Here is a 16,001-nt window from a genome sequence, read left to right on the forward strand (position 1 = left end):
GGCCCGTGTCTCCGACAGCCTGGTTGTCGAAGGCCACCGTGAACTCACGGGAGGCGGCGGTCCGGACACGGTTGACGATGGCGTCGTGGCGGGCCCGGTAGAGCGCACTGCGGGGCATGCAGTGGCACACCACATGCGGCAGCGTCTCCCTCACGTACCCGCAGACGCGGCACCGCTGGTCCCTGTCCGGTGCGCCCCACATGCGAGCGCCGTTGAGTGGGAGCAGGTTCAGGCGGGCCCTGTGCACGAACCGCCAGTCCGCGAAGGTGGTGAAGGCGCCCGTCCGCATGAAATGGGAACTGGCGCGATCAGCCGCCACGCAGGCCAGCACCTTCCCCTGGTTGGGGAGGTCGTGCAGGGCGCGGTCCCGTTCTCTGGCCAGGATCTCACGCAGCGTTCGCATGACGCGACACCGGTGCTGCGGAGTTATCGTCGCGTCACCGCAGGTGAGCCGAACGCCGCCAGGATCCAGGGTCCAGGCGACGTTGTAGTGGCGGGACGCCTTGCGGGCATTCGTCCACACGGACCGCAACTGGTTGGCCGGGACCCGGAACCCGTCCTCAAGCGATCCCCCGAGGTAGGCCTCCAGCTCGAAGCGGGTAACCTCCCAACCGAGGCGGGCAGTGGCGGTTGCGTAGGCGTCATCCAAGGCCATCTGCCGCAACTCGGTGTCGGGGGACGTCAGGAGCTTGTAGGCCGAGTCGATGCGGCAGAGTTGGCTGAGCTCCGCCGCGACCGGGATCCCAACGGCACCACCAGGGGCGGAACCGTAGATATAGTTGGTGGCCGCGTTGGTGGGTAGGTAGAGCGTGCGCTTTACCAGCGGCCGGATGGCGTCGTCCAGTCGGCGCCAGTCCGTCGTCGAAAGTACCCCGCACCTCATCGGAAAGTTGAGCGCCGGGTAGACAAAGGTCCGGAGGGCGTCCAGACGCTGCCACGGCGCCAACATCGACGACATGATCGCCCGGGCCTGGGCGATGGCGGACTCGACGGCGGAACTGGAGCCGGAGGGGATCCGGAAGCCGATGGGTCGTCCGAGGTATCGCTGCGGCTCGAAGTCGCGCAGCACCGAAATGGTAACGCCCGAGACTCTAAACTCCGTCGGGCGCATCCCCACAGGTGTCGATCCGACCATGTGGAAAGACGCGCACTTCGACGGGTTTAAGGACAGGCCCAGGGACGCGGCGAGGGTCTCGATCCTGTCGATCCGCTGTTGTAACCTGCGCGGAGTCGAAGCCAGGGGAGTCAGGTCGTCCGCGTAGGCGAGGATCTTGTGGTCAGAGCCACCACCCTGCACTGCGCGGACGACCGGGTCAATCACCAAGTTGAATAAGATTCCACTTAGCGGGCAACCCTGACGCAGCCCTGCCAGGATCGGGATCGGTTCTGTAGCTCCCTCGGCCGCCAGGATGCAGGTGCTGTTATCTCTGTAGAGGTCGCCTATCACCTCCGTAAACACGGGGCCGGCGCCAGCACCGGTCAGGGCGTCGAGCAAGGCCTGGTGCGGGACGGAGCCGAACGCGTTGTTAAAGTCCAACAGCGCCGCACACAGGTCGGGGCCTCCCGACCGGGCGATGTCGAGCCTGCGTTGTAAGATATAGTTAAGCTCGAACACGCCGTCGTGCGGAAGGAAACCCTTCTGGCACTTCGAAAGCACGGCGTGTTCGATCATCCAGGCCTGTAGCCGGGCTGCAAGGCACTTGGCATAAAGCTTTGCTGCCGTGCAGCCAAGGGCTATGGGCCGCCAGTTGGACGGGACCTGGGGGTCTCCTCTCTTGAAAATGAGGACTGTTCGTGTCGTCCTCCAAGAGTCGGGCGTGCGTCTGTGGTGTAGACAGGCGTTGAAAAGCGCTGTCAGGAACCGTGCCTCCGGATCGACCGTTCGCCAGTGGTGGTAGGTAAGACGGTCTGCTCCGGGGGCCGTGTTCTCGGACTTGCGCAGACGCCCGAACACCTCGTCCGGTGAAAAGTTGCTCGTGTCTACTCCCGCCGGGGCCGGTTCTCTTCCCAGCAGAAGGGTCGAATCGGCCTGGCGGGCCGACCACGTGCGTCCCCAATGGTCTTGCAGATCCTGGAGCGGGATGGCGCACGTCTGGGGTGGTCCCTCCAGGATCAGCCGAATCGCGCGTCGAAGGTTGCGGCGGTACAGCCGCTGTATGTCGACGGCGTTGGATGGGTCGGGCTGGCGGCGTTGACGACCAGGACGCACCGGTGGTAGACGCACCGCCTCGACAGCCAAGGCGACGGCCCGCGTCCATGCTTCCTCGCATTGGGCCCATGAGTCGTCGGAGGGCGGGTCCCGCAGCAAGGAGCGGAGCAGGCGTGCCTGGTCCTCGAGGAGGCGCGTGTGGTCCGGTGGCATCCGGAGGGTCGCGGAGTCGGACTCGGGTTGCTCCTGTACTTCGTCCGGCTCGTCTAGAACCGCCGCTGCCTCGTCCACGGACGCGGGTGGCGACGGGGAGGAGGCTGGAGATACCGGGGGCCCGGGCAGAACAACCGGGGACGACCCGGCATCGAGCGGCGGCGAAGACACCGCGACGTTGTAGGAGATGGTGTCGTCGTCGTCGTGTAGAAACGCGGCGTCGCCAACGGGCGAAGCCGCCGACGAGCCGCGCGGGGCAGGAGACGCGCCATTGGACGACGACGAGGGCCCGAAGTCGTACGGTACCAGGACTTGCCTGGCGGACGACGAGGGTCCTGGCGACGCAGGATCCGGCGACCGTGTTGACCCAGGGACGGGCGAGGCCACGGGAACGCCGGCAGGCGTCGGGACCCCTATCTGCGGCGTAGGTGAAGACGTGCCTCCGGCGTCACGCAAGGGCTGCTCGGAGGAGGCCGGGCTTGCGGCAGGTGATGGTGCCGGCGAACCGGGGACGGAGGCCGAGCCCACGGACGTCGACGAACCGCTGGACGACTGGTACACGAAGGCAGACGGTTCGCCGACCGACGCGGGCGAAGAGGCCCCCGATCTGGCGGCCGGAGAAGACGAGGGCCGCACCGGAGGTGAGGCGTCAGAGGGCGATAGGCCCCTGAGGCGTCGCGAAGCCCGGGGTGCTGCTGGCGGCGACGAGGAACCCGATCCGTACGATGACGTGTCAGACGATGATGAGCTGACGTGGCGCACACGCCGGGCAGGCGCGCGCTCGCGAGCGGCGCCGGACGGCCCAGCCTGGTCGACGTGGCATCGCAGGTGATTGGCCAGGCCGCGCTTGGTAGTAAACGTGGCGTCGCACACGCCACAGCGACGGCGAGGCGTCTCCGACGATGGCACGAGCGTGGCCCTTGCCAGGCAGTGGTGGTACGAGGGCCGGGACGTGAGCGGCGCGTCGCACACCGTGCACACGTAGATTCGTTCCCTCACACGAACACCGTGCTCGAACTCTACGTGGCGGCGCACCGACTGCGCGCGAGACGTCCAAGCGGCCCCGCTGTACCTCATACTGCAGTTGTCGACCGGGCACTGCAGCTCCGCCGGGGCCGGGAGATACACCCACAGAACGTCGCCGTCCAGAGCCGGCTGGCGTGGTTGCACCGGGGCAGAAGGGCGTGAGGACGCCGGTGCTTCGGAACCAGCCGGTCCCGACGAGGGCGACGCAGTCGACGCCGGCGATGAAGGGCCCGCCGCGGGAGAACCCGGAGTCCCGCGCCGAGGTCGCTGAGGAGGGGGTGGTGCCGGGGAGCCAGTAGGGGCAGCAGCGTGGCGCCGCCTGGCACGACGGCCCCTCGCGGAACCCGGGCGGGCAGGATCCATGGCGGCGGTCCCAGCAGGCAGCAGGACCGGACGGCAACAGCAGGGCCAGGCAGGACCAGGTGGGCCGGGCGGTGGGCGACGACGGCGGTGCGGTCACAAGGGTGACCGTGGCCCGATGACGTCGTCAGCAGGCGGTGACGACCGGGCCGGGCATGCAGCAGGCGGCAGGCGAAGAGCCAAGCAAGGAAATGAGCAGTAGACTCTCACCAACCGCCGTCCAGCATCCGGGGGTCGCCAGGGCCAGCCAGGACGTCCAAGGCCTCCGGGGTCAGCAGGTCCGCCACGTCGAAGGTCCGAGAAGGGGAAGCTCAGCCGGTCAGCAGCAGCAGCAGCAGGTGCCCCTCCGTAAGGGCAGGCGCAGCCAGGAACGTCGTCGCCTTCCCGGGGTGGCCGAGTCCCCGGGAGGGGACGCCTCTCGACCTAGGCCAGAGGATCAAAGTGGGTCAGCTTATATTAAGCTGATAAGAACAGAGTGTAAATTTTATTATGTTACTGACAATGCATAGGATGTTTGGAATTAGCCGGACGACATCGTATTGTTCCTGGACATAGCACCGGGATAGCCAGTTGGAAGTGGACACGGATGGTGGTACCAGGGACGCCAGGGTGTTGATCATCACAGGAACCACCGGAACAGCAGCGGCTTAGTCAGGGCACCTGGCAGGTGGTGGGCGATGTGGCGACGTAGACAGTGGGTCTGTCTTGGTCATTGGTCGTCTAGCTGCGTCCATGTCCCACGTGGGCATGGTAGATGGCGCGGGACGCTGCCACCACCTCGCTCACGCAGAGTTTCTTCATGAGACGCAGGTAGCTGCGGGAGCACAGGCGCTGGAGGACGCGGTCGTTGGCCGGGTCCCAAGCGCCGAGAGCCCCGACGATGACGGCGGCCACCGTTACTCTCTGGTAGCGGCGACGCAGGTAGTCGGCGACGGGTTGGTAGCGTGCGACTTTGTCGTTTCGCGTGTTGGTAAAGGCCTCCGGTGTGTTCTCGAACGGGCAAGCCACGTCGATCACCAGGGCCTCCTCCCCGCGAACCAGGACAAGGTCAGGACGCAGTCCGGTGTCGCCGACCGGCCGGTTCTCGTACGCTACGGTGTAGTCGCGGGTAGCGGCCGTGCGAAGGCGCGAGACCACCGCGTTGTGCCGTGCCTGAGACATGGCGCTGTGCGTCATGCAGTGGCAAAGCACGTGCGGTAGCGTCTCCCTCGCGTAGCCGCAAACCCGGCAACGCTGGTCACGGTCAGTAGGGCCCCACATGACGGCGCCATTCAGGGGTAGCAGGTTGAGGCGCGCCCGGTGGATAAACCGCCAGTCGGCGAAGTGCGTGAACGCTCCCGTGGAGATGAAATGGGAGCTCGCACGATCCGCCGAGACGCAGGCCATCACCTTTCCCTGGTTCGGTTGGTCATGGAGGGCGTTGTCCCTGACGTGGGCCAGCACATCTCGTAGCGTCCGCATTACCCTGTTCCGCTGTGTTGAGGGTAGCGTCGCGTCGCCGCAGGTGATGGTGACGTGGTCCGGCCGCAGGGACCACGAGACTTGTAGCCTTCGGGACGCCTTACGGGCCTCGGTCCACACGCTGCGCAGCTGGGTTGCCGGCCTTGAGTGGACGACCTGTCGGTCGCCAGAGAGGTACGCCTCCAACTCGAAACGGGTAGCCTCCCATCCGAGGCGGGTGGAGGCGATCTCGTAAGCGTCGGACAGGGCGAGATCCCGCAACGACTGGTCTGAAGTCGTCAGGAGCTTGAAAGCGGAGTCGATACGACAGATGTCGTATAACTCCGCTGCCACCGGTATCGCTACTGCTCCTCCGGAGGCGCTCCCGTAGACGTAGTTCGTCGAGGCGTTCACCGGTAGGTAGAGTGTTCGCTTGACCATGGGCCTGATGGCAAGGTCCAACCGGTGCCAATCTGTTTTAGTCAGGGCGCCGCACCTCATGGAGAAGTTAAGGGCGGGGAACACAAATGTCTTGAGGGCGTCGATACGCTGCCAGGGGGCTAAGAGGGACGAAAAATTTGCCGTGGCGTTGCGTATGGCGTCGTCAATGACATTGGCTCCCGCCCTCTGTGGAAGGCGGAAACCCACCGGGCGTCCGAGGTAGCGGAGCGGCTCGGAGTCGCTCAAAGCTGTTACCGGGACGCCGGAGACCCGGAACACGGTTGGCCGCATTCCGACGGGGGTGACGCCGCTGAGGTGCAAAGTCGTACACTTGCTCGGGTTAAGAGATAGCCCGAGCGGTGTTGATAGTGCCTCGACCATGTCGATGCGTTGCTGGAGAAGAGCAGGACAGTCGGCCAGGGGCGTCAGGTCGTCGGCATAGGCGAGGATGTTGTGGTCGTCGCCCGTGCCTTGGACGCCTCGAATCACGGGGTCTATGACCAGGTTGGAGAGCAACCCGCTGAGCGGGCAGCCCTGGCGTAGACCCGAGTGGATGGCGACCGGATCTGTCGTGCCCTCTGCAGCAACGATGAGAGTTTGGTTGTCACGGTATAGGTCCTCGATGAGGGCGGTGAACGTGTCCCCAGCACCGGAACCACGGAGGGCGTCCAGGAGGGCTCGGTGAGGCACGGACCCGTAGGCGTTTGCGAAGTCCAAAAGGGCCGCGCAAAACTCCGTGCCACCAGCTCTGGCTGCGTCCATGCGGTGCTGAAAGATGTAATTCAGTTCGAAAACGCCATCATACGGGAGGAAACCTTTCTGGCACTTTGACAAGACCTGGTGATCCATGATCCAGGCTTGTAGGCGCGACGCAAGGCACTTGGCGTATAACTTAGAGGCAGTACTGCCGAGTGCAATGGGGCGCCAGTTGCCCGGGACAGAGGGATCACCTTTCTTGTATATGAGTACCGTACGCGACGTTCGCCATGAGTCCGGGGTGCGACGGTGGTGGACGCAGGCGTTGAAAAGGGCGGAGAGGAAGCGGGCCTCCGGGTCGACGGACCTCCAGTGGTGGTACGTCAGTCTGTCAGGACCGGGAGCCGTGTTCTCCGACTTCCGGAGCCGGAGGAGAACCTCGTCCGCCGAGAAGGACGCCGTGTCGACCGGGACAGGGGCCGCGGGCCGCTGGAACAGCGCTGAGGTGTCTGCCGTGCGAGGTGACCAGGTGGAGGCCCAATGGTCCTGGATGTCTGGTATGGGGATGGTACAGGACCGTGTGGGACCCTCCATGATCAGGCGCACGGCACGTCGGCGGTTCCTGCGGTAGAGACGCTGGATCTCTGTCGCGTTGTCGGGGTTGACGTCTCGAGCAGGGTGTCCCGGTGTTGCCGGAGGGAGGCGGACAGCTTCCGCAGCCAGAGCAACAGCCTGAGACCACGCCTGCTCACACGTCGCCCATGAGTCTGGCGTTGGTGCTGAACGGAGCGTGGCTCGCAAGACGCGGACCTGCTCCGCAAGCAGCATGGTGCGCTCCGGTGGCATCTCCATCGTCGGTGCTTCGACAGGAGTGTCGTGTGCACCGTCGTCGGCTTCATCTGCGCCAGTGTCTTCCAACCGCTCGGAAAGGGAAGGGGATGAGGAGGAGCGGGAATTGGTCGACAGAGGGCGGCGGTCGACGACGATGCCGGCAGCTGGGACACTCTGTTCGTCCACCGGCTCGTTGGCCGATGCGTCGTCGGAGTCGTCGGTACCGGAGACGTCGGCAAGCCCCGTGGACATCCGTGAGGAAGCCCTTGAAGCCGACGACGTGGAGCCGGGACCGGTACGGCGACGAGATGACGAGCCCGGCGTGGATGAGACCTCGCCAGTCGTGGACTGGGGACCAGGATCTGGTGGCACGGACGGTGGCGTTCCGGGACCCGAAGGCGATTGCCGAGGCGTAGAAGAGCCGGAGCCAGAAGTTGGGGAGGAGTGGCCTGGCATAGTAGACGCCTCGGAACTTGACACCGACGGAGAACCGGTTGCCGAAGTGCTGGAGGCCGACCCGGTACAGGAAGATGGCGTCGATGTGGAAGAATGGCCTCCACGACGTCTTCGAGACCGGGAAACGGTTGCTCGGGTCTGTGGTGCTGGTACTGCTCGGCAAGTTGTACCGGAAGGAGCTGGGCCGGAGCGTGGTGTGGTCTCTGTGCCAGAGGAACTGGAGGTAGTCGCCGTAGGCTGCCGTGGGGGGCGAAGAGGTACAAATGGAGTGGACTCCTCTTGCGCATGCCGTGCCATGGTGTGCCGGGCCAAGGAGCGTTCGCAATTGAAGCTCTTCGGGCAATACCGGCAGGGGTGGTAAGGCTCGTTCGAGGCAGGACCCGGGCAGTCGTGGCGGGCGGACAGCGAATTCAACCGGGCATCACAGGTGACGCACCGGTAGAGCCGCTCCGTTGGCCGAACCCCGTGTTTCTGCTCCATGTGGGACCGCCACGCGGACAGTCGGAGCGAGACTGATGTGCGGGCTTGGCAGCCCGCGCAACAGGGATAAGGACAACGAAGGAGCCCTGGCACCGGCAGGTACACTGTCATGATGCCACGGTAAATGACGGGCGGTCGGGAGCGAGGAGGGCCCGATGCTGCCGCTGAAACACCAATAGACGCGGGTGTGCCAGGACGAGGCCGCTGGGCCGGCGGGGGCGCCGGTGTGCTCGTCCCCGAAGGGGGAGCGGGACGCCGCCGACGGCTACCGGAACTCAGGAAGAGCGGCTCGACGGACACGGCAGGTGGCCGGCGGGGGGTAGGCATGGCCAGGCAGGGACTTCTCCAGGTCCTCGTGGACGGACGTCCGGGCAGGAAGGCCGGGGCGACGGCGACGACGTCGGCGAAGTGGTCACGAAGACCGGGGTCCGCTTGTGTCACCAGCAGGCATTGGCGACCGGACCGGGAGTGGCAGGCAAGAAAAGGCTTGTAGACTCTCACCACTCCCGGAGGGCGTCTTCTCCCGCTGGCTTGACTGGAACGCCCGGTCGGTCGGTGTCCACGTCCCCGTGGCTTGATGTCCGGTCCGGTAGGCTCCGACGACGGCGGCGATGAAGTGGTCACGAGGACCGGGGCCCGTGGGTGTCGTCAGCAGGCATTGACGACCGGGCCGGGAGTGGCAGGCAAGAAAAGGCTCGTGGACTCTTACCACTCCCGGAGGGCGTCTGCTCCTGCTGGTGGGCCCGCCGCGTCGGTAGATGGCCGGAGACTCCTTCGAAGGTGCAGCAGGGCCGAGGAACCAGGTGGACCCAGGAACAGCGTAGCTCCGTGCGACCAGGGGGGAGGACCTTCCAGGGCGGCCGGCTCCCCGGGAGGGACCGTTCTCGACCTTTGGCTGTAAAGATCAAAGTGGGAGATCCACGTGTACTACACTTTGATCTTAACCAAAAGGCCGAGAAGCGATGCAATTCATTAGCACGTAATTAAAATCCATTCTTTCACACCTCGTACTTAGTTCTGGCCAAAAGCCGGGCAAACAGTAGCAAAGCAATTCCGACGTCCACCCATGCACAACCAGCATTGTGCACCGACAGCGGCAGCGCTGGCTTCACGGCATTGCTTTTATCCCCAGTCCGCTTGAAGTTTCTAGTTTCGCTTACAAACATGTTAAAACTGAAACCTTCTTTTTCCCAGAGGTCGAAGCCACGCGTGCTTGCTTGCATGCGTACTCTCTATGCGCCCATGACGTCACACCAAATGCTTGCTGGCGAACATTATCAGGCATGTCGCGAGGGATGCTACAGCATTTGTTTTAAAAACTGATGCATAGTGTACATGTCCAACTCGAGCACCAAAGTCTGGAAGGAAGGAAAAAAAAAATGACTGTGCAAAATGTGAATACGTCACCCATCCAACATGGCTTCTACGCCGGCTGCCCAAGCAACGCCTCTGCAACGACGCCCACAATCATCGGCAAAAAGGTGGTGCCTTTGGCTGCTTCAGCACGCTCAACATATGCCTTGCAAGTTCCGACGTGGCGGAACACCGCACCGAGGTCGACGAAGGTCCTGCCGTGAAAGGCAGACCCGGGAATGCGTGCGAAACGTCTACCGCGTGGGTTGTGAAGCCGGTGAATGAAGGATCATGTGGCAGAGGGTGACGGAACGTGAGTGTGCGACTTGACGCTGCGATGTCGTTCAAGCGTTCAACGGGCCGGCAGGTTCTGTCTGTCGTGGTCGAAAACGTCCGAGTTTTGCTGATTCCGAGGGGTAGGAGTGCTATGGTGGCGTGTACGAGGCGCTGGTGCGGCGCTCCGTCGATCGTGCCGGACGGACATGAGGCGGCCGAAGGCGGTCGTGAAGTGGTCGCGGAAATCAGTGGAGAAGTACTCGCCTGCGCTTTTCGTCGAAGACGCTCGACAGACGGTCTTCGGGAGACACGGGTGGTTGCACAAATGCGACCGTGCGTCAACGTGCAGCCATATTCGTGGATTATTTCGCCCCATTACGATAGCTTCGTCACTGCGCTCGCTGGTGTTGCTTGTTTTTGTTGACCTTCACTTGTGGCTCACACCCACTGTGGGGGATTGGCTGGTTTGTTGTTCTGCTTCTTCGACTTCTACATACTCGGCTTAGTGAAGCTGTGAGGAGTGACGAGTGGGTACGGAGGCAAAGCGCGCCCGGGGCGTGATCTCACGCGTCCTGGGGTCCACGTCGCTTCAGGTACGTGCGTGGTGCGTCCGAACGTCTAGTGCGCAATTTTCTTGGAACTTCCAGCAACTGGCAATTCCATTGAGGTGAGCGTGCGAGGATGTTCGTTGTAATTAACGAGAGCCAACGGTGGATGAGCTGGTATGAGATGGTGTTCAGAAATGAAGTGTTTGATCAACAAGGCGATGCCCGCCGTGGTGGTCTGATGGCCGTAAGGTACTCGGCTGCTGACCCGCAGGTGGTGGGATCGAATCCCGGCCGCGGCGGCTGCATTTCCCTGTGCTCAGATTAGGGTGCACGTGAAAGAACCCCAGGTGGTCGAAATTTTCCCATAATCATATGGTGGTTTTGGGACGTCAAACCCCAAAGGTCAGTGGACATAGGAAAAGCACATCGGGGCTTTGCCGCTCCACCGTACAGCAGGTGTGTGCGGAGTGGGTCCTGTGGCGTTCTTTGCGATTTTAATTTGTGATGGGGAATAGTGTAGATGCGTAGACGTGGCGAGAGCACGCGTCTTCAGGTTCAGACGCCGCGTGAAGATGTGAAATAAAAATGCCTTCGCTTGCCACTGCAACTGTAAACAGAAACACCAACCAAACCCCATTTTCTAGAGGCTTTTTTTATTTTTCGTTGCGAAACGGGTGAATTCGAAAAGCGGAAATAGCTTGGCACATACATACACACTTCTACACACATACATACATACACATCGCACATGCATACACATCGTATACACACTTCTAGCTTTCCTCCGAAACAGTAATGATAATTTCCTCAATAGTTTTATTAATATGAGTAGGAACGTTAAAAAAATAAGAAACTTGAGTATGTACGTGTGAACATAACAAAATAAAAGAGACCCTCCATATATGAAATACACACGGAAACATTTATTTTCCCAGAGCAATCGTAAGTGTAAACACAGCTAGCGCACTCCCTGCACGCGAATACCGCGTCAGCCGGGGCGGCGTGCCGCCACCGTCTCGGACACTCGACGCACCCAAGCCGTTTACCCCGGTATCATGGGTAAATCCGAACACTCCTTCTATCATTGAATTTATTGTCGAACTCACCCCGCAGGGGGTGAGTGGGCCGATCCCGGAGGTAGTGCAATACCGGGCCAACCCGTGGCGGAGGTGAAGCAAGCTTCAAGCACTCCGCCGCATCACAAAAATAAGTTTAATATCTTGGATCCAAATAGGATCCGTATCAGATATTAAGCTGATAAGAACAGATACATTTTTATTGATGTTTCATGGGGCCGTAGGTGATTGAGTCCAACTATTAGACATAGCTTTTTCCCGCGACATGATTGACGTTAGTGCGACAGCCAAAACAAGAAATGGCACGTTACAATCGACACTTTCAGGGCACTTGCAAAGACGCACTTTGGGGGGTTTTGCACATGGTCGGAAATGAGTTCTACCATACAATGCTAATGCATTTGCATTTTCCTAGGGACGCGCACGCACATAGTTTAGTTTGACTGCCGTAAGTGTTCGTGATATATGCCTCGTGATGCGGCAATCACTTCACTAATGCAGAGTTTCTTAAATAGGCGCAGATAGGGACGCGAACATATGCGCCGAAGCACACGATCGTTCCTTGAGTCCCACGCGCCGAGGGCTCCCACGATGACGGCGTCCATGGTGACCCGCTGGTACCGGCGACGGAGAAACGCCACCACCGGCTCGTAATGAGCCAGCTTGGCGTTGCGGGCGTTCTCGAATGCATCCGGCGTATTCTCGAACGGGCACGTGACGTCGATGACAATTGCCTCTTCGCCACGCACCAGGACGAGATCCGGACGCAGGCCCGTGTCTCCGACGGCCTGGTTTTCGAAGGCCACCGTGAACTCGCGGGAGGCGGCGGTCCGGACACGGTTGACGATGGCGTCGTGGCGGGCCCGGTAGAGTGCACTGCGAGGCATGCAGTGGCACACCACATGCGGCAGCGTCTCCCTCAGGTATCCGCAGACGCGGCACCGCTGGTCCCTGTCCGGCGCGCCCCACATGCGAGCGCTGTTGAGTGGGAGCAGGTTCAGTCGGGCCCTGTGTACGAACCGCCAGTCCGCGAAGGTGGTGAAGGCGCCCGTCCGCATGAAGTGGGAACTGGCGCGATCAGCAACCACGCAGGCCAGCACCTTCCCTTGGTTGGGGAGGTCGTGCAGGGCGCGGTCCCGTTGTCTGGCCAGTATCTCACGCAGCGTCCGCATGACGCGGCATCGGTGCTGCGGAGTTATCGTCGCGTCGCCACAGGTGAGCCGAACGCCGCCAGGATCCAGGGTCCAGGCGACGTTGTACTGGCGGGACGCCTTACGGGCATTCGTCCACACGGACCGCAACTGGTTGGCCGGGACCCGGAACCCGTCCTCAAGCGATCCGCCGAGGTACGACTCCAACTCGAAGCGGGTGACCTCCCAACCGAGGCGGGCAGTGGCGGTTGCATAGGCGTCTTCCAAGGCCATCTGCCGCAGCTCGGTGTCGGGGGATGTCAGGAGCTTGTAGGCCGAGTCAATGCGGCAGAGTTGGCTAAGCTCCGCCGCGACCGGGATCCCGACGGCACCACCAGGGGCGGAACCGTAGATATAATTGGTGGCCGCGTTGGTCGGGAGGTAAAGCGTGCGCTTTACCAGCGGCCGAATGGCATCGTCCAGTCGGCGCCAGTCCGTCGTCGAAAGGACCCCGCACCTCATCGGGAAGTTGAGCGCCGGGTAGACGAAGGTCCGGAGGGCGTCCAGACGCTGCCACGGCGCCAACATCGATGACATGATCGCCCGGGCTTGGGCGATGGCGGACTCGACGGCGGAACCGGAACCGGAGGGGATCCGGAAGCCGATGGGTCGTTCCAAGTACCGCTGCGGCTCGAAGTCGCGCAGTACCGAGATGGGAACGCCCGAGACTGTGAACTCCGTCGGGCGCATCCCCACAGGTGTCGATCCGACCATGTGGAAAGACGCGCACTTCGACGGGTTCAAGGACAGGCCCAGGGATGCGGCGAGGGTCTCGATCCGGTTGATGCGCTGCTGGAGTCGGCGCGGGGTCGAGGCCAGGGGAGTCAGGTCGTCCGCGTAGGCAAGGATCTTGTGGTCGGAACCTTCACCCTGCACTGCGCGGATGACCGGGTCAATCACTAAGTTAAATAAAATTCCACTTAGTGGGCAACCCTGACGCAGCCCTGCCAGGATCGGGATCGGCTCGGTTGTTCCCTCGGCCGCCAGGATGCAGGTGGTGTTGTCCCTGTAAAGGTCGCCGATTACCTCCGTAAACACGGGGCCGGCGCCAGCACCAGTCAGGGCGTCGAGCAAAGCCCGGTGCGGGACGGATCCAAACGCGTTGTTGAAGTCCAACAGCGCCGCACACAGGTCGGGGCCTCCCGACCGGGCGATGTCGAGCCTGCGTTGTAAGATGTAGTTAAGCTCGAACACGCCGTCGTGCGGAAGGAAGCCCTTCTGGCACTTCGACAGCACGGCGTGCTCGATCATCCAGGCCTGGAGCCGGGCTGCAAGGCACTTAGCATAAAGCTTCGCAGCCGTGCAGCCAAGGGCTATGGGCCGCCAGTTGGACGGGACCTGGGGGTCTCCTCTCTTGAAAATGAGGACGGTTCTAGTTGTCCTCCAAGAGTCGGGCGTGCGTCTGTGGTGTAGACAGGCGTTGAAGAGCGCCGCCAGGAACCGTGCCTCCGGATCGACCGTTCGCCAATGGTGGTAGGTAAGACGGTCTGCTCCGGGGGCCGTGCTCTCGGACTTGCGCAAACGCCCGAACACCTCGTCCTGTGAGAAGTTGGTCGTATCTACTCCCGCCGGGGCCGGTTCTCTTCCCAGAAGAAGGGTAGAGTCGGCCTGGCGGGCCGACCACGTGCGTCCCCAATGGTCCTGCAGATCCTGAAGCGGGATGGCGCACGTCTGGGGTTGTCCCTCCAGGATCAATCGAACCGCGCGTCGACGGTTGCGGCGGTACAGCCGCTGTATGTCGAGCGCGTTCGTTGGGTCGGGCTGGCGGCGTTGGCGACCAGGACGCACCGGTGGGAGACGCACCGCCTCGACAGCCAAGGCGATGGCCCGCGTCCATGCTTCCTCGCATTGGGCCCATGACTCGTCGGTGGGCGGGTCCCGCAGCAAGGAGCGGAGCAGGCGTGCCTGGTCCTCGAGGAGGCGCGTGTGGTCCGGTGGCATCCGGAGGGTCGCGGGGTCGGACTCGGGTTGCTCCTGTACGTCGTCGGGATCCGCCGCGGCCTCGTCCACGGACGCGGGTGGCGACGGGGAGGAGGCCGGAGACACCGGGGACCCGGGCAGAACGACCGGGGACGACCCGGCATCGAGCGGCGGCGAAGACACCGCGACGTCGTAGGAGATGGTGTCGTCGTCGTCGAGCAGAAACGCGGCGTCGCCAACGGGCGAAGCCGCCGACGAGCCGCGCGGGGCAGGAGACGCGCCATCTGACGACGACGAGGGCCCGAAGTCGTATGGTACCAGGACTTGCCTGGCGGACGACGGAGGTCTTTGTGGCGACGCAGGATCCGGCGACCGTGGTGACCCGAGAACGGGCGAGGCCACGGGAACGCCGGCAGGCGTCGGGACCCCTATCTGCGGCGTAGGTGAAGACGTGCCTCCGGCGTCACGCAAGGGCTGCTCGGAGGGGGCCGGGCTTGCGGCAGGTGATGGTGCCGGCGAACCGGGGACAGAGGCCGAGCCCACGGACGTCGACGAACCGCTGGACGACAGGTACTCAAAGGCAGACGGTTCGCCGATCGACGCGGGCGAAGAGGCCCCCGACCTGGCGGCCGGAGACGACGGGGGCCGCACCGGAGATGCGGCGTCAGAGGGCGATAGGCCCCTGAGGCGTCGCGAAGCCCGGGGTGCTGCTGGCGGCGACGAGGAACCCGATCCGGACGATGACGTGTCAGACGATGATGAGCTGACGTGGCGCACACGCCGGGCAGGCGCGCGCTCACGAGCGGCGCCGGACGGCCCAGCCTGGTCGACGTGGCACCGCAGGTGATTGGCCAGGCCGCGCTTGGTAGTAAACGTGGCGTCGCACACGCCACAGCGACGGCGAGGCGTCTCCGTCGATGGCACGAGCGTGGCCCTTGCCAGGCAGTGGTGGTACGAGGGCCTGGACGTCAGCGGCGCGCCGCACACCGTGCACACGTAGATTCGTTCCCTCACACGAACGCCGTGCTCGAACTCTACGTGGCGGCGCACCGACTGCGCGCGAGACGTCCAAGCGGCCCCGCTGTACCTCATACTGCAGTTGTCGACCGGGCACTGCAGCTCCGCCGGGGCCGGGAGATACACCCACAGAACGTCGCCGTTCAGGGCCGGCTGGCGTGGTTGCACCGGGGCAGAAGGGCGTGAGGCAGCCGGTGCTTCGGAACCAGCCGGTCCCGACGAGGGCGACGCAGTCGACGCCGGCGATGAAGGGCCCGCCGCGGGAGAACCAGGAGTCCCGCGCCGAGGTCGCCGTGGAGGGGGTGGTGCCGGGGAGCCAGTAGGGGCAGCATTGTGGCGCCGCCTACCACGACGGCCCCTCGCGGAACTCGGGCGGGCAGGATCCATGGCGGCGGTCCCGGCAGGCAGCAGGACCGGACGGCAACAGCAGGGCCAGGCAGGACCAGGCGGGCCGGGCGGTGGGCGACGACGGCGATGCGGTCACAAGGGTGACCGTGACCCGATGACGTCGTCAGCAGGCGGTGACGAC

The 16,001-nt window shown here is 63.4% G+C and overlaps 1 long non-coding RNA gene and 1 other non-coding gene across 2 annotated transcripts; both read right to left on the reverse strand.

Annotated features, from left to right (window-relative positions):
* Positions 1-4,038: 4,038 nt before the first annotated feature.
* On the reverse strand, positions 4,039-15,648 carry LOC142765344 (uncharacterized). The gene is made up of 2 exons (XR_012884197.1): positions 15,543-15,648; positions 4,039-4,171 (listed from the first exon to the last, which is right to left on the reverse strand). It is a non-coding gene; the product is annotated as an uncharacterized LOC142765344 (long non-coding RNA).
* On the reverse strand, positions 11,385-11,574 carry LOC142766264 (U2 spliceosomal RNA). The gene has a single exon (XR_012884448.1). It is a non-coding gene; the product is annotated as a U2 spliceosomal RNA (small nuclear RNA).
* Positions 15,649-16,001: the final 353 nt, after the last annotated feature.

The sequence above is a fragment of the Rhipicephalus microplus genome, chromosome 6 (assembly GCF_043290135.1).
Source record: "Rhipicephalus microplus isolate Deutch F79 chromosome 6, USDA_Rmic, whole genome shotgun sequence".
NCBI classification, from domain to species: Eukaryota; Metazoa; Arthropoda; class Arachnida; order Ixodida; family Ixodidae; genus Rhipicephalus; species Rhipicephalus microplus.